We start from the raw sequence: 22,453 nt of genomic DNA, 5'->3' as shown, positions 1-22,453 counted from the left end.
ACTGTATTATCTCATTTAACTTATTTCTCTTAACAACTGTATGAGACAGAGCACTATTAATATTGCCCTTGATTTACAGGTAAGGAAAGGGAGGCATAGAGCAGGGAAGCACATTTCGTAAGCAAAGGAGATGAGCTTCAAACACAGTAATCTGACTCCAGAGTCTAACCACCATGGGACATAAAACTGAAAGAGAGAAAAGTGTAGCTCCGTGCACTTCCGAGTCTGTACTCTGGTTGCTGACCTTGGGCTCAAAGCCAGAATGGCTGCTTGTGAGCTCCCTATCAGCTATCAGCACAGGTCCGACCAGATCCCCGGGGCCAAGGCAGTTTTTCTAGCTCTGTCAGTGCGTGCAAAGAGAATGAGACAGGCTTCCCTTCCAGAATGCATGACCCTTTCCTGAACTTTGAGGAGGGGAAGTCCCACAGGGAATTCTAACCAAGGAACAATCCCGCCTTTGTGAGGCACAGCAATCCCACGTTCTGCACGGGACTGTGGAACACACCTCCTTCTCTGCCTATTTTTGTTCTCTCTCTAAGCAAATATCTTCAGGCTTTTGCTTTTGAAAATTATTACACAGCAGCCAGCTGCTGGGCTTATACAAATAACCTGAAAATAGCGAAGCGATCTGCTGTCCGGTGTTCAAACACCACCACCCAACAACAGAGCAGCCCCGGGGTGCCGCTTCGCATTCACCCTGCAAACAGAAGCAGCACAAACCCAGGCCACCCACTCTCTCCCAGCCTCAGGCGGCAGGCAGGTTGGTCCCAAGATGGATTTTCTACTCATCACCTTCCAAGATTCCCTATGCACAGAAAGAAGGCAGAGTCACATTCTTTGGCAGAACAGCTCTTCATCAATAGGACTCAACAATGCACGTTCTTTAAGCAAAATTCGTACCCCTGATGGGCAGCAAGGGTGCCTACAGGTCTTCCAATTATAGACAAGCTAGCAGTTCAGAGGGCGAGGCTCAGGTCTTCCTTGCCTACCACTAACCCCAGTGCCTAGCTCAGCGGGCAGTCAAGAAATGAATGCTGAATGAATCAATGTAAAAAAAGGATATAATGGGGGGCAGGGAATCCATCTTTGAATTGTGCATATTTTAATTCTTAAAATGCAAGATTCGGGCAAGCAAGGACATGGTTATGAAAACTGGAAGCCCTTTGAAAAGGAAGGAAAGATGGAAATACAGCCAGACTTTCAAAGTCTTTGACACTCACCAACAAAGCTAATACTTAGGAATCCTTATGTCAGCCAGAAAAGACAGCCTAGGGTGTGTGATGGTCAGGGGACTGCCTGTCCAACAACCAAGACTCCTCCTATGACGGTCCTCAGTTTTCCTCTGAGAACCCCCTTTCCCTCACATTCCATGTTCAACTTAGAGTGAGGGTCCCCTCGGGTGTGGGCCAGGCAGATGTCCTTCATCCCAGAATGGGAATCTTGAGCCGAGCACACAAAGCCAGAAAAGGGTTGGGGGACTCAGCCCCACGGAGGTTTCTAAGTAGCCCACCTGTGAGCAAGGAAGCAGGCTGGACTTTTCATAGACAGACTGGAGACTTCTCTAGAACAATACAGAATTTACATCAACACTGGGGCTCTCCCACTGATCCACTGTTTGACTCTTTCAGCTAAGCTCCTTTTCCTGAACCCTTCATTGGAGATGAGCACAGAGCAGAGAAGCGATCTCCAAGCTGGAAACAGGGGTTCTGATCACAAATCCGCTACAGGAAATAACAAGTCACTTCCCCTGTCAGGGCCTCAGTCTCTCCCTCCATAGCATTAAGGGGCTGGATTAAATAACCACAAAGGAGCCTTGTGTGCTGCGTCCACAGAAATTGACCCCTGGAAGCCCTGGTTCTTGGCAACATAAAGCTCACATTGTCAGGGCCAGTGAGGCTTGGAGTTTAAAGCAGTTAATCCCCGGGCTGGATGACTCGAACAAAGAGGATTAACCCTCAAACGAGAGAGTCATCATCCAAATATAGAGCAATCCTAAGCACACACACCAGAAATGGGAAGCACCCCCACCTTCTCTTGCAAATTCTTGTTCTCTAACCCTTTTGGTAAACTGATAGATTAACCCTCCAGCACCGCAAGGTCAAGGTGTTATACCTTCCCCACATTTCCCCTCACACCTTTCTTAGTTCTGTAATCCAGGGTCACAGCACTTCCCTTTTGAAATATGCAGGTTTCTTTAAGGTGCTCCAAGTTTGATAAGTAAGTTTGAGCCCCTCCTGTGTGCCGGGGAAAATGTTAAACACCAGAGCTCTGGTGGTAGACAAGATGACATGGTCCCAGCTCTCAGGGAGTTTCCAGTCTAGTGGGGAGCACTACTGAGTGCTAAGCACCTTTGTATCCTGCTAAGCACCACGGAACAACCATTATCTCCTTGATAAACGCTCCTTGATAACCCCACAAAGTAGATTGCACTATGACCATTTCACAGATAAAGAAACTGAGGGTCTGAAGTTAAACACCTTGCCCAAAGTTACACAATCTTTAAGTATCAGAGCAAGCCTTTTGGCTTAAAAATTATATGGGACATATGGGGCCCCTGGGTGGCTCAGTCGTTAAGGGTCTGACTTCAGCTCATGTCATGATCTCAGAGTCCTAGGATCCAACCCCGTGGGGCTCCCTGCTCAGCCAGGAGTCTGCTTCTCCTTCTGCCCCTCCCCCTGCTCATGCTCACTCTCTCTCTCAAATAAATAAATAAAATCCTTAAAAAAAATTATATGGGACATAGAATGTATCACACCAAGAGTGAATATTAAGTAAGGGACACTATGGACTGCAGGGGGTTATGATGTGTGAATGTAGGTTCAGTAGTTGTAACTCAGGCACCACTCCAGTGGGGGAGGCTGCTAACAGCGGGGTTCTACACCTGCAGGGGCAGGCCGGTATGGAAATCCTCTGAAATTCCACTCCCCTCTGCTGTGAACCTAAAACTGCTCTATAAAAATAAAATCTTTTTAAAAAATGGATTCTACAAGATAGCCCCATCATTTTGCATAGGTCAGAAACAACGAGAGAAGGAAAGGCAAAATATTGAACTTCAGACTTTTCAGTGTATACGCTCCTATAATAGTCACCAGAGGAAAGACTGATGTTTAACCCTGTACCCTTCTCCGCACTGAAGGAGGGCCTAGAAAACAGGCAACCCAACGGTCAGCTCAGGGGGCAACTTTTTAACCTTCATGTTGTCAAGAAACACTCTTCTTGATCTTTTACAATGAGTTCCCATAAACTTCTGGGGGAAAAAAGGGAAAATTACAATTTCAGGCTCTGTATTGGTGAAGGTAGGCCAATCACTGTAACAAATGAACTCTATGATGTCAGTCGGTGTTTTAATATAGGCAGAGTTTATTTCTTGCACATGAGACAGCCCCAAGCAGGATGGGAAGCTACTGTATGACACAGCAATTGCACTACTGGGTATTTACCCCAAAGACACAGATGTAGTGAAAAGAAGGGCCGTATGCACCCCAATGTTCATAGCAGCAATGTCCGCAATAGCCAAACTGTAGAAAGAGCCGAGATGCCCTTCAACAGATGAATGGATAAAGAAGATGTGGTCCATATATACAATGGAATATTACTCAGCCATCAGAAAGGATGAATACCCAACTTTTACATCAACATGGATGGGACTGGAGGAGATTATGCTAAGTGAAATAAGTCAAGCAGAGAAAGTCAATTATCATATGGTTTCACTTATTTGTGGAACATGAGAAATAGCATGGAGGACACTAGGAGAAGGAAGGGAAAAATGGGGGGGGGAATTGGAGGGAGAGATGAACCATGAGAGACTATGGACTCCGAGAAACAAACTGAGGGTTTTAGAGGGGAGGGGTTTGGGGGGGTGGGTTAGCCTGGTGATGGGTATTAAGGAGGGCACGTACTGCATGGAGCACTGGGTGTTATACGAAAACAATGGATCGTGGATCACCACATCAAAAACTAATGATGTATTGTATGGTGACTAACATAACATAATAAAATTTTTAAAAAAAGGGGGGGGCCTAGAGGAGCACGTGGAGGTTGGCGGGCCAGGGAACTGTCACGTGGCCACACCCACGTGCAAAGGAAGCTGGGAGACGTAGTTTGCTTGTACCGGAAGACAAGGAACTTGGTTTGTTTGATGAAGAGCTTGTCAGTCTCTGCCGGGGCGGGTGTCCAAAAACTGCATATTTAACCTAGTTATTTTTAAATAAAGAAAATGACTCAAAATGCTTACATAGATGATGGGATTATAGGTGGGTTTCCCTTTTCTTTTCCCAATTTTCTGGATTATCAGTAACATAGTTCTAATACACCCAAAATGGTGGCAAGAGGGAGAAAGGAGGGGGGGAGTCCTAATTAGTAACTGTTGGAGCAGTTATGGGTTGGAATCATGTAATCCAAGCAACTGTCTGAGAAATAGCGGCTCAGGCTCTTTCAAATACAAGAAAGAACTTTCTGCTCCATTTGTTCTGGGCAAATGTGGTCTAAGGGCTTTTTTATATTTCTTAAATGCTGTCCATACTCTCTTGTGTCTTTCTGTACCTTAAAGCTTCTCCAAGACATCAATCACAGTTTCCAAGGCTGCTATTTCTCTAATTGGACAGATGTCTGTGATCGAGGCCATATCAGACTTCTTTTTTTTTTTTTTTTAAGATTTTATTTATTTATTTGAGAGAGAGAGAATGAGAGACAGAGAGCATGAGAGGGAGGGTCAGAGGGAGAAGCAGACTCCCTGCCGAGCAGGGAGCCCGATGCGGGACTCGATCCTGGGACTCCAGGATCATGACCTGAGCCGAAGGCAGTCGCTTAACCAGCTGAGCCACCCAGGCGCCCCGAGGCCATATCAGACTTCTGATCCACTCAATTCACACACAGCCGAGCCTGTGGCCACAGCATAGAACAGTGAGCGGTTATCTCATTACTTAGAGGACCATTTCAAGGAGCCAAGACAATCAGCTCCCCTATGTATCTCAGTGGTTCCTGAGCTTTTTCCACCTTGGCACACTTGAGAACTTTTAGACCCCCAAGAGATTCCAGTAGGTGTCCACACCACTTCCCAACAAATGTCTCCTCCCCACCTCCCTCTCCCTGTCTTCCAACCCCTGACCCAAACCACTTCACACTCCATGTTCTGGCCACACCTGTCTATTGCTCCCTATTGTTCCCAAATCAAGCAAGCGCTTGCACATCTGTTTGCTACTCTGCAAACTGTCTTTGCTATCAGGAATCCCCTTCTCCTGCCCACCACCCACCTGGAAAACTATCCCATCCTTCAGAACCCAATGAGGCCATACTCCTTCACCTACTCCAATAGCTTTCCTGGTCCCCAGTCTTCTTTTCTCATATAGCAACAGCAACTGTTTAGAGTTTGTGTTCCCACAAACATTCACTCGGTATATATTTCTGTGATATCTCCTTCTCACCTTGTGCTCTAGTCTTTTTAAATTTTTTATTATTATGTTAATCACCATACATTACATCATTAGTTTTTGATGTAATGTTCCATGACTCATTGTTTGTGCATAACACCCAGTGCTCCATGCAGAATGTGCCCTCTTTAATACCCATCACCAGGCTAACCCATCCTCCCACCCCCCTCCCCTCTAGAACCCTCAGTTTGTTTTTCAGAGTCCATCGTCTCTCATGGCTCGTCTCCCCCTCTGATTTCCCCCCCTTCATTCTTCCCCTCCTGCTATCTTCTTCTTTTTTTTTTTTTCTTAACATATATGGCATTATTTGTTTCAGGAGGTACAGATCTGTGATTCAACAGTCTTGCACAATTCACAGCGCTCACCAGAGCACATACCCTCCCCAGTGTCTATCACCCAGCCACCCCAACCCTCCCACCCCAGCCCCCACTCCAGCAACCCTCAGTTTGTTTCCTGAGATTAAGAATTCCTCATATCAGTGAGGTCATATGATACATGTCTTTCTCTGATTGACTTATTTCGCTCAGCATAACACCCTCCAGTTCCATCCATGTCATTGCAAATGGCAAGATTTCATTCCTTTTGATGGCTGCATAATATTCCATTGTGTGTGTGTGTGTGTGTGTGTGTGTGTGTGTATATATATATATATACATCTTCTCTATCCATTCATCTGTCGATGGACATCTTGGCTCTTTCCACAGTTTGGCTATTGTGGACACTGTTGCTATAAGCATCGGGGTGCACGTACCCCTTTGGATCCCTACATTTGTATCTTTGGGGTAAATACCCAGGAGTGCAATTGCTGGATCATATGGTAGCTCTATTTTCAACTTTTTGAGGAACCTCCATACTGTTTTCCAGAGTGGTTGCACCAGCTTGCATTCCCAACAGTGTAGGAGGGTTCCCCTTTCTCCACATCCCTGCCAACATCTGTCGTTTCCTGACTTGTTAATTTTAGCCATTCTGACTGGTGTGAGGTGGTATCTCATTGAGGTTTTGATTTGGATTTCCCTGATTTGTGCTCTAGTTATTAATTAATGAGCTCCCCAATGGCAGAGCTCAAGAACTGCTGCCCTTGTAGGACCAGGCCAAAAGAGGAAGCTCAGGTCCTATTTGAGTCATGTTCCTGCTTCCCTGATGAGCCAGAGGTGTGGGGCCAAGAGTATGTGACCATGTGAGCTCTGAAACAGGGAAAAAGTGATATGGAGATGGTGTGACCTGTGCAGACAAATCACCTGGGGATCTCGGTAAAATGCAGGTTCTGATTCAGCAGGTATGGGGTGGGAGCTGAAATTCTACATTTCTAACAAGCTCCCAAGTGATGCTGGTGCTACTGGTTCAGGGCCCAGACTTTCAGTGGTAAGGCCCTGTTTGCATAAGCACACGATGCACCTGGGGCAAGCCTCAAAGACTCTGCTTCCAGAGGAGGAAAGTTCTAGAGGGAGAAAACAGATACCCTTCCAATAAGAGAAAAGTGTAAGAGACAAAGCCTACAACGTAGCAGTGGCTAAATAGACATCTGCAAAAGAGCATGGTTTGGGTGTGGGTCCAAACCCAACGTGAGTGTCCAGAATAAATGAAGTCAGGTTATGCAGAGGAACATAAGCAGATTTCTCTCAACTCATCATTGAAGAAGATAGGACGTTGGTCTTAAAGTAATAGAAGAATCTCAGTTATGAGCCTCCAGAGCACTGAGTTAGGGCCTATTAACCCTCAAGGACACTTGAAGTTCGATGCTTTTTGAAGTTAAACATCTCCACCTACAGGTAAGTACTGACCTTGAAAATAAGCCTACAGATAGGGCAGAGGGACATGTGAGTGTAGGAAACCAGCTCCGGAGGCTGAAAGCAGATTGGATCCAGTGCCTGGTTTAAGCCCACGGGGCACTAGCCAGATATTTGCAAATTCCCTTTACAAGAGAGTGGGTTGTAACATCAAAAGTGGTAGAGGCTAAGTCAGGGTGGTGGGCTGAGGCCCAGGGCCACACCTAACAACCTTCATGGACTGGGTGAGGAGGAACCACAGTACAGAGCAAAGAACATGTTCTAGAGCAAGAAGGCAGCTTCGCATTTGAATCCACTCTGCCCTTTAGTGGCTGCTAAACTCTGGGCAAGTTATTTAACTTCTCTGAACCTCAGTTTACTCCACCATAAAATGGAGACAATAAGTCCCCACTTCATAGAGATTGTGAAAATTCAATGAAATCAGGTATGCATAATAATAATAATCCTTATTGTCACATGATCAGATGGCTAGAGGAAGCTCCCAGAGAAATAGCACCTAGTGCATGTGTGTTCCTAGCACCTAGCCAAAATTGTTTGCTATAAAATTACCCTTCCCTGTTGTCTCCATTTCTTTATCTATAAAGTGAGAATAAAACAGATTTATCAGCAAGCCCGAAGCAGTCCCTTGTCTCTCCAAGGTGAGAGCAGAGGGGCAGAGCCCTGAGCATGCTCCAGGGAATCCAGGGTGACAGACTAAGACTGGAGTGGCAGCTACCATAAACGGAATTCAGCCAGACCTTGGATTCAGGATGTGGCATTTATACTATCTTCCCTCAGTGAACACGTCCCTAGGAGGCAGTCACTATTCTAAGCCCTTTGTGCAAGTTAACTTATGTCTTCTTCCCTGTAACTCTACAGAGTAGGTAATACTGTCATCATTCCCATTTTACTGATTGGGAAACTGAGGCACAGAGCTGTTAAATGACCTGCCCAAGGTCTCACATTCATAAGAAGCAGAGCCAGGCTGGGGACCTAGGCAGTCTGGCTCTGGGGCTCTTTGCCTTCCACCATCTCCAAGAAGCTCAAGAAACCAAGAGCCGACCAGAAAATCGAGTCAGCCAGAAGAGGCCTTCCTTGTCCACAGGAAATGGGCTGAAAGCAACAGGACAGTGACCTGGGAATGACACAGATGAGACTGCAAAACCTGATAGGACTAACCCAGGCTTTGACAGCCCTGCATGGTGCCTCCAAATCCTACACACTGGGCCATTGTGGAAACAGGAGGCCACCAATCTCATGATGTAAGGGCAGGAGCTTGGCACAGCTTCTGCACCAGAGATTGGTCAGTATCACTCAAAGGAGGAAAAAAAAAGTCATTCGTTGTGGGGAGCGAGAGGACTTGGCTCAGCACCACATCCTGCTTCCATATTGCTTATGACAATTCCCTAGGAGTTCATCTTCTATCACTTTGACTTTTAAGCTACTCTTTTACATTACTTTCCAATAGCTTCCCTTTCCTTAAAGATTCATTTTTATGCTTTGCTTGAAAAAAAAAGAAATTTCAAGTGGCTGCATTTACCCCATGGACATTCAAGTGAGCATGGGTGGAATGTGTTTATCACTCATCATAGAGGTAGGAGTGGAACTGAGTCCCTTGAGCCCTCCGGGGCCAAGGTCAGGAGCTCCTGCCTTTGCCATGAGCTCTCCAGCCCCGTCCCTGGGTCCAGCACTCTGATTGGCAGCAGGCTGGCCCACAAGGCCATTTCCTCTCCCTCAGAATGGCCCACACACCAGCTGAGCTCCACTCCTCTCTCTGTGCCATCTGCTGCACCCCAGATCAGATCCGAGGCCATGGTCAGATTCTGGGCATGGCAAGAGAGCAGGGGTTACAGGCAGAGCAAGAACAGCCCTCACTGGGCCTGGGCTTTGGAGGCTGGCAGGGGAAATCCCTGGGGATTTTTCAGAGGCAACCATGGAGTGATCTAATCAGGCTTCCGCCTGCCTGGGCAAACTAGTTGTGCTGTTTCAGAGGACTTCTAAGCATAATCATGAAGGGAACCCAGGCCCCATTGTTCTGTTCTCTCCAGGTCCCTACCCTCAGATGAACTTCTGTTGCTGCAAGCCTAACTGGGCTTGCAATATTAACTTACTGCAGGACCTTAGATAAGTAAGTCCTTTTCTTCTCTAGACTCAGCTCCCCACCTTGGTGCAGGAGGAGGACTCCTACTCCTACCCCTACGATGAACAAAGAATGTATCCCAAGGAGTTGAGATTCCTGCATTCTGAGGTCCCTTCAGCTCGGAAACGCTAAGACCCTGTAGTTGAAGGAAGTCCTTCCACTGACTTGAACTTGCTCTGGACCTGAAAAGGAAAATACCTGTGAAATATTCATTACAACAGAACATGCGCATGTGGGAGTAATGATGGTAATTTTGCCAGACCTCTGGAACCTTCTCGAATCACAGGGATTCATTTGCTGGTTTCTGTCATGGGAAGACCTTGAAAACTCACACCTATCCCTGCTTAGGTGAGTTTTAGGGGCCCAGAGCTCCTGCCAATTCATGTGGCATCTGTGGTTGGCACGGAAACAGGGCATGGCACTGCACCCGCAGCTGAAACAGCCAGCTTCCAGACTCTGACATCTGAGATTCGAGAAGGCTCTGGAGGTCTGGCAAAATTACCTTCCCTTGCATCTATGCAGAGCTGGACAAGAAGGAAATGAGGTTGTTCCTCCATGCCTCCAAGGGTACTTTGCTCTGTGATTTCTTTTTGCTGGGCCTCAGGTTTCCCATCTGTAAAATGGAAGTGGGAGAAAGGATGCAGCCCATAGGATCTAACTCCTCAAAGGGAAAGTTGAGTGCATGATCTTTGGTCTAGAAGAAGCCAGAATGGCAGCAAAGGCACAGAAGTTGGGGGAAGAGACACCATTAGCTGCTGAGTACCTACTAGGTGCTGAAGACTTAGCTCATCACTGTCACTTATGCTCTCATTTCTTGGCCAGGCCAGTGAAGAATCACCAGGAAGAAGTTCAGCCAGGAGAACAACTACAATAGTATTTACTCATTTACGTATCTAATAAATATCTACTGCATGCCTACTATGCCTGGAACAGAGATAATAGCAGATTTTTCCAGTAGAAGACACCATGGGGCAGATTTTGTGGGAGCAATGCCCAAAAGCATCTGAGAGGAAAGTTTCTGCATTTATATAATCCAAGGGACTCAGACATTTTCATCACTCATTTCCAACAAACAATGGGATATTACTGAGCTGAGCTAATGGGGTTGGCTTACTGCAGAGAATAGAAGGTTGGCTTCCCTCTGAGACAGCTGAAAATCTCCAGCCCATAAGGCTGATTATTATCCACTTGTCTTATTTTGAATATCATGAGCCCCATGCAAATCATCTTCTCAATAGCACTAGCAACATTAAATGACAGGTTCTCAATTCTCTCTTCACACAGAATCTTTAAGTCCTTTAGGAACATAAAGATATGATGATCACTTAATCAAAATTTTGACCAACATATTTCCAAGTCCAGGAGCATGAAAGGAACTGCAGAGCACTTGGATGTTATTACTATCATTGTCATCACTATCATCACCATCACCACCATCACCACCACCATCATCACCACCATCACCACCATCACCACCACCACCACCACCATCACCATCATCACCACCACCACCACCATCACCATCACCACCATCACCACCATCACCACCACCCTCATCACCACCATCACCACCATCACCACAACCACCACCACCACCATCACCATCATCAACCTCACCATCATCATCATCATCATCATTATCATCATCATCTTACACCTGAGGAAGCCAAGGCTCAGAGAAATTAAATAACTTGCTCAAGTTTACACAGATAGAAAGTAATGAGTCTTGAGTTCAAACCAAGTTCTGTCTGATTCCAAATCCCACTGCTCCATCCCATGCCCCATGTAATCAGTCTTATTACCCACACATAAAAATGGAGGCCAATTTGCTATCTTTCTCTTACTTCCTTCTGATTTTCAATTCTTTCCCCCCCCCCCCCACTATTGACACTCTCTTTCTCTCCCTCTCTCTCATAGACACATGAACACACACACAGAGGAAACCACTTTTGACTATAGTACCTAATTTTCTCATTCCCTCCCTCTCAATATCATTGCCAACAAAACTCACCCTCACACATATCCAGCCACACCATGGGGAGGAAATGGATAGCACCTAGAATTTGAGATTGGAGTCATTCTAACCCTCCCCCCCCTTTCCAATAAAACTATTGCCTATTTCTCTCCTTTTAAAAACAGGAACACATTATGCAAGATGCTGTAGATGTGGGATTTTTCAAGCGAGCTGGTGACACTCTCACTTGGCACAAAATTGATTTAAATAAATCTCTCCCTTTTTCAAGATTCTTCCCTGATCCTGCTTAATCTTAAATTAAGAGCAGTATAATAATAACCAAAGAACATCACACCCCTGAATTTCAGCCACCTCTCTCTCGAAGATCTTGTCTCCTTTTTTTCGAAAGTATGAGCTATTTTTTGGCTTCCACTTGTTTCTCTTTCTTACTTGTCACCACACATTGCTTTCTGTAAGAAATAAGCAATTGGAGCCTTTGTATTTAAAGTCTGTTTTTAGTCCATGAGATCCACAATAAGGCTCCCACAAGACCTTGGAAAGAAAGGGAATAACTGCAGGGAGTTACACTTCAAGATCCACTGAAGTAACAATGTACAGTCACCACCAGAGAATAAACAGTTCCATTCATTCATTCATTCATTCATTCAATAAATATTCATTGAGCACGTACTATGTGCCAGGCAACATTCTGAGCACTGGTGATACAGCAGTGAATTGGCTTGCTGAAAGGACAAATAAATAACACGCTAATGACCCTCAAATTTGTGTCTCCCTCTCAAAACCCTTCCTTCAACTCTAGACTCACATATATAACTATCTACTTAACATCTCCCGATGTACATCCAATTGAATGCCATGACTGTTCCTTCTCCATCTCAGTAAAGGGCTTCTTCTTCCAGTTGCTCAAATCAAAATATGCGGAGTCATCCTTGACTCTTTTCTTTCTCTCATAGCCTAATCTACCAATCAGCAAGTCCTGTCTTCTCCATCATCAAATATATCCAAAATTTGACCACTTCTCACCATCATCACTAGCCACCTAGTCCAAACCACCATCACCTCTTGCCTGAAGAACTGCAGTAGCCTCCTTTTTTTCATTCTTGACCCTCTAAGTCGATTATAAGGTCTAAGTCTCAAGTGATCATTGTAATACATAAATCAGATCATGGCAACCAGTGTTCAGAATTCTCCAATGACTTCTCATCTTGCTTAGAGTAAAAGCCCAAGTCCATACAAGGCCCTACAAGACTATGTATTGCCTAACTGCCTGCTATTTCCCTGATCTCAACTTCTACCATGTTGACTCTCTCTCAGCTCCTTCTCCATGAGTCTCCTTGCTGTTTCCAGAACATGACAGTACTCTGTCACCTCAGGGCCTTTGCACTTGTTGCTTCCCCTGCCTAAAAGAATCTTTCCCCAGATATCCATCTGGCTCACTCCTTTATTTCCTTCATGTCATCCTGACCACTTTCTATAAAATGCCCACCACCTACTCAACCCTGTCTCCCACCCCCACTCAACCAGGCACTCCCCAACCCCCCTCCCCCACTTGATGTTCTGTCTTTACACGTTTATTTATTTATTTACTTCCATATTATTTATCTCCCCCCCCAACTAGAATTAATGTTTCACAAGGATGGACATTATATTTTATTGTGGTGTCCCCTGCCTATAACATGCCTGACACACAGAGAACACTCAACTGGTGAATGAATGACTATCAAAAGGTATATATGTCCAAAGTTCAGCCATGGAAACGCAAAAGAAAAGAAAGAGAAAAACGGTCAGTTGCAGGCATTGCCCATTCAAACAGAGTTCAGCAGAAAAGGAGCCTTAGCCAGGGGACTTTAAATATTAAGGTCCTTATAGTAGAATGATCACAAAAATACCCCTAATTCTTCCCTTCCTTATATCCACACTCTTTGCAATGTGACTATGTAGCTCCTCTCATCAAGAAGTGGAGTCTAGGGGCACCTGGGCGGCTCAGCCATTAAGTGTCTGCCTTCCGCTCAGGTCATGATCCCGGGGTCCTGGGATTGAGCCCTGCATCGGGCTCCCTGCTCTGCAGGGAGCCTGCTTCTTCCTCTCCCACTCCCCCTGCTTGTGTTCCTGCTCTCGCTAACTCTCTCTCTGTCAAATAAATGAATAAAATCTTTAAAAAAAAAAAAAAGTGGAGTCTATTCCCTGCTCCCTTGCTCTGCACTGCCTTGTGACATCCTGTCAATAGACAAGGATGAAATGATAGTGTGCCAGCTATAAGCTTAGGCCACACGAGGTCATGCAGGTTTCCACTCTCTCCCGGACTACTGCCACTACCATGTGAACATGCTAGACTCACCTACTGGGGGATGAGAGACCACATGGAGCAGAGCTGAGTCATCCCAGCCGAGGCCATCCTAAAGCAGCCAGTCCTCGGCCACTCCATCAGCAGACCAAAATTACATGAGTAAACCCAGCTGAAATCAACCAAGGATAACCCAGATCTGCAAACTGCCAGGCCAACCCACAGACATGTGAGACAATAGTAAATGGTTGCTTTCGGGGAGGTTTCTCCTGGAGTCCCATTGGCAATATCAACCCTAATGTGCGTGATCAGTCCCTAGAGTAGCCATCTAAGCTGCTCAGCTCTGAGTACATGCTCACTGGGAAATGTCCTCCTTATGATTTAGACTTCATGAAGGGGAGTCTGCAGGAAGACCTACTAGCCATGTGACACAGTGTCTCAGCCATTACAAATCAGTACAGTGACATGCAGGGGAGCAAGGTCATGGGGATGTGGCCCAGAGAGACAGATCAGGTTTGCAAGGCAGCAAAACTAAAAGTCAGACCTTGGATGGGAGAAATTCACTAAGGTGAATGTCGCCTTTGGAGACATCTTGAGGGAAATCCTGCCAGCCACCCTGATGGTGACCCAGCCAGATGACATCCTATTTCATAGAAACTTCGACAAGGTTCTCAAATACCCAGCCCCATTTCTGTCCACAGAACACGCTGTAGGATGTCTACTGCCCCAGGAATGGTTGTGCAATAGAGCTCTCAAATCTGTGGAGGAACAAAGTCTCAAAAGAGCAGAGGAGCAAACTGTGGTCTTCATCCTAACCATGCAAGATGGAAGCCTCAAATAGTTTCATCATATGACACCAGGTAAATGCATTCCATGAGACACCAGAGGTCAGGATATTTCCAATTAACTCCAACACCTTTCCACAACCATAGAAACTCTTAGCATTTGCAAAGAAAACAGATAATAACTAGTAAGAACAATGTCTGCAGGACTTTTCACTAAAGGTGGTGCTTTTTTTCATGGTGGGAGAAAAGAAACAAACATAATGTTCAGGTTCAAAAGGAACACAAATACTTGATCTGGATGAAAGATATCTGCACACTGTTTTGCACTGCCTCCCTAATTCCTGTGCCTCTCATCTCCTTGCAAAGATTTATGCCTCTGCTTGCTGCATTGACTTATGCTCTGAGTGACCACAGGAACCTACGTCTACCGACCAACCTTCTTCTAAACATAGAGTGTAGCATTTCAGCCAATTCCTTAACCAAGAGCTCAGGACATAAATCTTAGTGACATATATATATCATAAGAAGCAATACCCCAGTGACCTTGCCGTGTCACCCTCAAGTCCTACTGCTGTCCCCCTCCCTCACTCAACCACAGCCTCCTTGGCCTCCTTTCTGATTTTCTTAGGAATACACCTCTCCCCTGTTTCAGGGCTTTTGCAGGTGCTGTTACTCTGCCCAGAATGCTCATTCTCAGCATCTGGCTGCCTCGTTCCCTCACTTCCCCAAGGGGTCTGATCAAATGTCACTTATCAGCAAAGCCTTCCCTGCCCAGACTGCATAAAAAAATAACAATCCTCACTGCACCCTCTAGTAGCACTCTTCATTCCTCTTACCCTGCTTTATTTCTCTCCATTATAATGTATCATTGGCTGATTCACTATCTAGTTACTTAGTTATTTGTTGTTTTACACACAGAGAGGCACAGACACACACACACACACACACACACACACACACTAAGCTCCTTGAGGACAGGGGTTCCATTTAGTTCAACTCTGCATTCCCCACACATAAAGCAGTCACTGACACGTAGTAGGTACTCAATAAGGGAACTGCAATTTCTTGAGCACCGACTTCATGTCACACAATTTGTGTCCAAAAATCACTCAACAATGAACAAATATTTTGTAAGCACCTACTGTGTAATTCTTATAACAACTCTATTGTTATCTCCTTGTTACAGATCAGGAGAGCAAAGCTCAAAGAGAGGCTCTGTAACTTGCCCAAGACACTCATCCTGGTTTGTTTGCCCATCAAAGCCTGGGCTCCTCAAAGTCTACCAGCCTGCTTTTCAAACACCTTAATGATGGTTTAGATTACCAAATGCATGTGATACGCAGCTCTGGCAAACACGCATCACATAAGAGCTCTATCATATTTCATCCCCCACCACAGTTTTTGTGCAGGGAGAAACATCCATTAGGTTGGATTTTCATCTCTGAGACAGCAGATTGGTAGTAACAGCTTCAGTTTTCCTTCCCACCCATTAAGACATAATCAAGGTCAGATCTTTCCCTTTAAACTGAGCTGGGAGATGTATAGACAGGTCAGGGACCCAAGGGGGAAGAAGGCAGAAGTTCATCCGTTCTGAAAATCCCTCGGAATTTTCCAGAATCCCTGCCTTTGTGAAGTACTACTTCAAAACCTTCTTGGTCCTGGAATTTAGGAAAACAATCAATTTTTTTTAAAAAGAGAAAAAAAAAAAGTCTGAACTGCATTGGGTGCATTCCTGTGTGTGTGTCTACTGGGGTCTGGTCACGCACTGCAAATGCCAGCCCTATCCTGACCTGGAGAGCTCTGCCCATCCAATGGCCGGGATGCTGATGGGGTCAGAGAGTGATGGGGGTCACTCACAGATGAAAGGGACCAAGAGAGGGACCCAGTCCCTACTGAAATCCATGTCATACCTCATCTGTGAGGGCTTCGTTTAAAAAATAATCTCCTGGCACAATTAATTCCTTCCTCCTCACGACTCCCACCACTCGTTCCTCACACCTGCATGACTGAACTCATCACACTTGATTATTACACGTGTTTCTCCCCGACCAAGTGTGAGCGCCTGGTGAACCTAGACCTTGTTTTCCTCATCTCTGCATTCCCCCCCAAGGACTAATCCAGCCTCTGACACATACTAGGTGCTGGGTGAGTATTTGCTGACTCAAGAAAGATGCAGAATGAGCCTGTACTGGATCTGCTGCATTGACTGGAGCAAACAGGACAAGCCACCTCTTCTTGGTGGAAAGGGCAGGAAGCAGAAACATAGAAGCGGTTCAGTGTAGCAGAACAGCTGCTGAGCTGGCCACAATGCCCACCTCTCCCCCCTACACACACCTCTCGCCCCTCACCTGCCACTCCTAGAACCTCAAAGCCACCCACTTTTACCTCCCAAACAGGCTTTAAGAAAACAAGCAGGGATTCCACCCCACCACCCACCCCCCAGCACCCCACCCCACCCAGCTGCTCTTAGCAGAGCCCAAGACAAGGACGTTAAGTTACCTTGAAACGGAGCTAGTTTGCATCTGCGATTGCTGTTCAAGGGTCGCGTTCCCCCAGTCCTACCAAACCCCAGACAGCAGAGATATCTAACACCCGTCTGCGGAAGAAACGACTGTGCCTCGCTCCTCCCTGGCCAAACGCGTTGGCTCACCCATCCCTGCAGAACAAATCATGTTCTTTTCCTTGCGCTAAAATCCATCTCTAAACAAATCCTCTCTGTGTCCCTAAGAAACGGCTCCCACGCCCGCGGAGGGCGCCCTCCACATACAGAAATACACACTCACGAACCCCAACCCAGAGCCACCAGGTGTAAGCATGTTTTTCATCTGTTCTTTGGGAACAAACCGCCACCAGCAAAACCCATCTCCTAGGAATATAACTGAAACTAAAAGCCGTGGCTAGGAAGCTTAGGGAAACGGACTTAAGAAATGTCAGTAGCCTAAGTTGCAGAACTGTACGGCGCTAACAGTTCAGACCGGGTTTAAAACCAGCCCTTGGGGATGCCACCTTCAAAGAGGCGCGCAGCCGCAGGCGGCCGGCAAGTCCTTGCTTCTCTGCGCCGGCTTTCCAAGACTCTCCCCCGTCTTTGGTGCCATTTACTATAAACAACGTTCAGAGGTAGCAGCGTGTCCGTCTCGGCCCCGTAGGCGAGCGCGGAGTCCGCGGCCGGCCGGCTCTGCACGCTCCGGAGCGAGCCACCGCGTCGCCTACCTGGGTGGGAAATCCGCGGGCGGCGGCGGGGGCGGGCGGAGCAGCGTCCGCTCTGGCGGCCCGGCCCGCAGCTCCGGCCACCGCGGCGCTGGGGCGATCCCGGGGGAGGCAGGAGTCCGCGGCTGTCACACCGGCAGCACTGCAACCACGCCGCCCGCGCAGCACGCAGCGCGCCCCCGCCACTCCGAGCACCGAGCGCGGGCGGCTCCTGGGTCCTCTGCGCAGCGGGATCAGATCCTAACCCGCTTTCTCCCCCGGCCTAGGCATTAGCGGTATCCGCTGCCGGCAGCTCTGTGCTTCTAAATCCCTTCTGATTCAAGGCGGAGTGAATGCGAAAGCTCCCTGGGCAGGGGACAGGCGGGGCCCCAGGCTGTCTGGATTTGTAGACCGATAGATGTTAAACTTCTTATTCCTCGAGTTTCGAGTTTGGTACCCGAATGATTCTGGTCCTCATCTCGCTTCGCTCTCTCTACCCCGCCTTGGGCGAGGGGGCGCTGTGGACTCCACATCCCCTCTTTACCAACTCCAAACTAGGACGCATCAGAGGACAGGACTCAAATTCCTGGCAAGGGGAATCCTCTGCTAATTGCATCGCCAAAGTATCTCAGATAATGGATGCAATTAAATCGCTCTGTCCTTGTTACCTCATCAGGGAACTGAGTGAGAAGAACCTATTTGGCGAGTGGGAAGAAGGAGGAAGACACAACGGGGCTTGCTGCATTAAACAAACCCTTCCACCTGTCTCCCTCCTTCCAATACCCCCCCACACACACCCCGCCCCATCCACCCAGAGAAGAGTTCACCCTGCAGTGACAGGCTCTTTTCAGGAGCAAAGTTCCTTCTAGGAGGAAGGGAGAGGAAACCTAATGACACTGGAAATTCAGAGGTGAAATCAACTATCGCCCCGGGTGCTTGGCCTCCTGGAGGGTCTGGAACTGCTTTCCTTCGCTAGTAGTGCTGAAATGCTCACAAGTCCTGAAAGACTTCCTCTTCCCCACCCAGCACAAGCCACCGTCACGAGGTCTTCGGTCCCCGCCCCGTCACTGTCTCTACATAAGTGCGTGGCTGGCCAGCTCCTATGTCCCCGCCCCACTCCAGGCCCCCCATCCTCTCTCACCGGGACCATCCCAGGAGCTCCCACCTCTCAGCCTCCTGGACTTCCTTCTTGAGATGTAAAAGTGATCTTGACTCTTTCCTACCTACAACCATGCATTGGCTTCCCAGTGGCCTTAAAAAGCTGCGACTCTTCTAACATATCTCATTTAGTCGCCAAAGGACAGGCCTCTCACTGCCCAGCCGCCCTGCCTTCCCACCGCCCCCCTCCCTCCTTTCCCCTGTATTCGACAATACCAAATTGTCAGCTGCTTGCACGTGTCTCACTCTCCCCTCCAGGACTTTGCACATAGCGTTCCGGCTTGGCTGGAATGTTCTCTTCCTTTCACTCTCCTTTCCCTAATGCCTAATGGTTCTCAGCTGAGCCATCTGTTCCTTGAGCAATTCTCCCCTCATCCCTAGAATAACTGAGTTCTCCCTGATCTGTGCCTAGAGCCACCACCAAGTCCTCGACCACGGCACCCAACACATGTTACTAAAGTTAGATGCCTAACGTCTGTCCTCCTCACTAGAATGTAAGCTATGGGAAATCATTGTCTCTTGTTGGCTGCTACTGCAAAGGGCAGAGGCATATAGCGTCTGCTCAATATAGATTAGTGCAGCCCCCAACCAGATGAAGATATAGAACAGTTCTGGCATCCAGAGGTTTCTTTGTGTGCAGTCCCAAGCAATAACCGCTCATCCCCCAGATGTAACTGCTATTCTCACCTTTTTCAACATCAGTTAGTATTGTCTGTTCTTGAACTACATAGGAATAGAATCATTCAGTGGGTATTTTTGGGTATGCCTTCTTTTACTCAAAATAATATCTGAGATTCATCCATACTGTTATACATATTCGTAGGACAATCTTTTTTCTTACTGTATAATACTGCGATGTCTGAATATAACACAAGTTATTTATTCCTTCTCCTGAGGGTGAACATTTGAGTTGCTTCCAGTTTAGGGCTATTATGAATAAAGTGTATGATAGACATATGCACTTTTCTCTTGGGTATGTAACCAGGAGTAGGATTGCTAGGTCATAGGGTAAGTACATGCTTTGCTTTAGTAGATATTACCTCACAGCTTTCCAAAGTGGTTTGGCAACTACAGACCCACCTGTAGTATGAGAATTCCAGATATTCTACTTCTTTGCCATAACTTGGCATTGTGTTTTTAATTTTAGCCATTCTCACGTGTGTAGTGATATTTCAGTGTGGTTTTAATTTGCATTTCCTTGTTGACTAATGATGTTGACCTCCTCAAATGGCTGAATATCCTTTTGTGATGTGCCATTTCAAGTCCTTTGACCAATTTACTGGTTTCCTTGTCTTTTTCTTACTGATCTGTAAGGCATTCTATTTTTTTAATATGGGTTTTTGATTGGATAGATGTAGTTTGAATATCTTCTCCCGGTTTGGGGCTTATGTTTTTATTCTCTTAATTTTGATGAAATACAATTTATCAGTTTTTTTCTTTTAGGATTAAAATATTAATCATATAATTTGGGGGGTCCTATTTAAGAAATCCAATCTACATCAAGGTCAGGCATCTATTATCCTCATGTTTTCTTCTGGAATGCCTTTCTGTTTTACCCTTCATATTTTGGTCTATCCTCTATTCACGTATGGGATGTAGTAGGTCCAAGTTTATTTTTTCTCCATAGATATCCAGATGTTCCAGAAACATTATGGAAAAGACCACTTTTACCCATTGGCTCGCAATAGCACCTGTGTTGTAAATCAAAGGACCACCTAGAGTGGATCTATTTCTAAACTCCCCATTCTATTCCATTGGTCTATGTGCATATCCTTGTACCTACACAACACTGTCTTAATTAGTTTACCTTTATTATAAGTCTGGAAATCTGATAATGTTTGCTCACCAACTTTTTTCTTCTTCATCCAAATTGTCTTGGCCCCTTTAGGTCTCCAGCTTTTCCACATGCATTTTTTTTTAATTTATTTTATTATGTTAGTCACCATACATTACATCATTAGTTTTTGATGTAGTGTTCCATGATTCATTGTCTGCATAAAACACGCAGTGCTCCATTCAATATGTGCCCTCCTTAATACCCATCACCGGGCTAACCTATCCCCCCAGCCCCCTTTCCTCTAAAACCCTCAGTTTGTTTCTCAGAGTCCACAGTCTCTCATGGTTTGTCTCCACCTCCGAATTCCCCCCCCCCCTTCATTTTTCCCTTCCTTCTATTTTTTAACATATAATGTATTATTTGTTTCAGAGGTTCCACATGCATTTTAGAATCAAATTATTGATTTACCCATATACGCACATGCACACAGACACACACCCTGATGGGATTTTGATTAGAATTGCCCTAAATCTATAGATGAATTTGGTGAGAATTGACACCTTAACAATACTTTCTTCTACTCCTTTTACATTGTATATCTCTCCATTTATTCAGATCTTCCTTTCTCTCAGTATTACTTTATAGATTACAGTGAAGCGATCTAGCACATAATTTGTTAGTATTATGTTTAACTATTTTTACACTCTTGATTCTATTGTAACTGGTACTTTAACTTCATTTACCCATTATTTGTTGCTAGTATACCAAAATAAAAATTGTTATGTTGGCTTTATATCCAGTATCAAAGTACATTGATTTTAATGTATTTATTAAATATTAAATATATTGTCTTCATATCTTACATCCTTGTATCATTGCTAAATTCATTTATTAATATTAACAGTTTGTATATTATTTCAGATTTTGAAGGTATATAATATATATGAATAAGACAAATTATACTTTTTGTTTCCAACATTCTATTTCTTATTTAAACTTTTTCTTGCTTTATTGCTCCTGTGAAGACCTCTCCTACAATGTTGAATTAAAATGGTAATACTGGACATCCTTGTCTTATTCTTAAATTCAGGGGAAAAAGTCTTCATACTGTTATGTATGATGTTAATTATAAAAGTGGTGATAATGAAAAGCAATATCCTACTCCTAATTTCATAAGGAAAGCATTCTTACCATTAAGTATGATATTAGCCATGGGTGCTTATTTTTTTAACCTTTATCAGATTAAAGAACTTCCTTTTTTCTTTTAGTTTGCTGAAAAGTACATAATAAATAATTTGTCAAATTTTTTTCCATCTATTGAGATAACCATATAGTTTTACTCTTTTATGCAATTAATAATGACAATTACATTGATTAACTTTTGTCATTGTTTTTTAAGTAATCTTTATGCCCAACATGGGGCTCAAACTCACAACCTTCAGATCATGTCACGTGCTCTATCCACTGAGCTCACCCGGTGTGCCTACATTGATTGACTTTCGAATGCTAAACCAATCTCATATTCCCCAAACAAACCCCAATTGGCAATGATATAGTATCTTTTCTATATATTATTTATTTGATTTGATAATATTTTAATATTTTTATATTAAAAATATTCGTGTTTGGGGCACCTGGGTGGCACAGTTGGTTGAGAGTCTGCCTTTTGGTTTTGGTTCAGGCCGTGATCTCTGGATCATGAGATCAAGCCCCATGCCCCATGCTAGGTATGGAATATGCTTGAGATTCTCTCTCCCTCTCCCTCTGCCCCTCCCGCTCATGCTCTCTCTCTCAAATAAATAAATACATCTTTTAAAAATATACTCTGTGTTTATGAGAGATGTCAACTTATAATTTTGCTTTCTTGTAATGTCTCTATCAACTTTTTATATCAAAGTTGCGCTGGCCTTATAAAATGAGCTGAAAAGTTTTCCTCACTTCTATTTTCTGGAA

At 45.3% G+C, this 22,453-nt stretch overlaps 1 protein-coding gene across 3 annotated transcripts in view; it reads right to left on the bottom strand.

The window, feature by feature from the left end:
* Nucleotides 1-18,258, bottom strand: part of SV2B (synaptic vesicle glycoprotein 2B) — a 180,333-nt gene extending 162,075 nt beyond the window's left edge. For 2 of the 3 annotated variants that reach the window (XM_032392089.1, XM_032392086.1), the window contains exon 1: nucleotides 16,879-17,168. The gene's annotated coding sequence lies outside the window, so the exon portion shown is untranslated. Of the gene's footprint in view, nucleotides 1-16,878; nucleotides 17,169-17,589 lie in introns of those variants that run through there. The other variant, XM_032392088.1, reaches the window with a different exon arrangement.
* Nucleotides 18,259-22,453: the final 4,195 nt, after the last annotated feature.

This window comes from Phoca vitulina, unplaced genomic scaffold (genome assembly GCF_004348235.1).
Source record: "Phoca vitulina isolate PV1807 unplaced genomic scaffold, GSC_HSeal_1.0 scaffold65, whole genome shotgun sequence".
Classification (NCBI taxonomy): Eukaryota; Metazoa; Chordata; class Mammalia; order Carnivora; family Phocidae; genus Phoca; species Phoca vitulina.
Note: the sequence above shows the minus strand (reverse complement) of the source record. Positions and strands in the feature narration are given on the sequence as shown.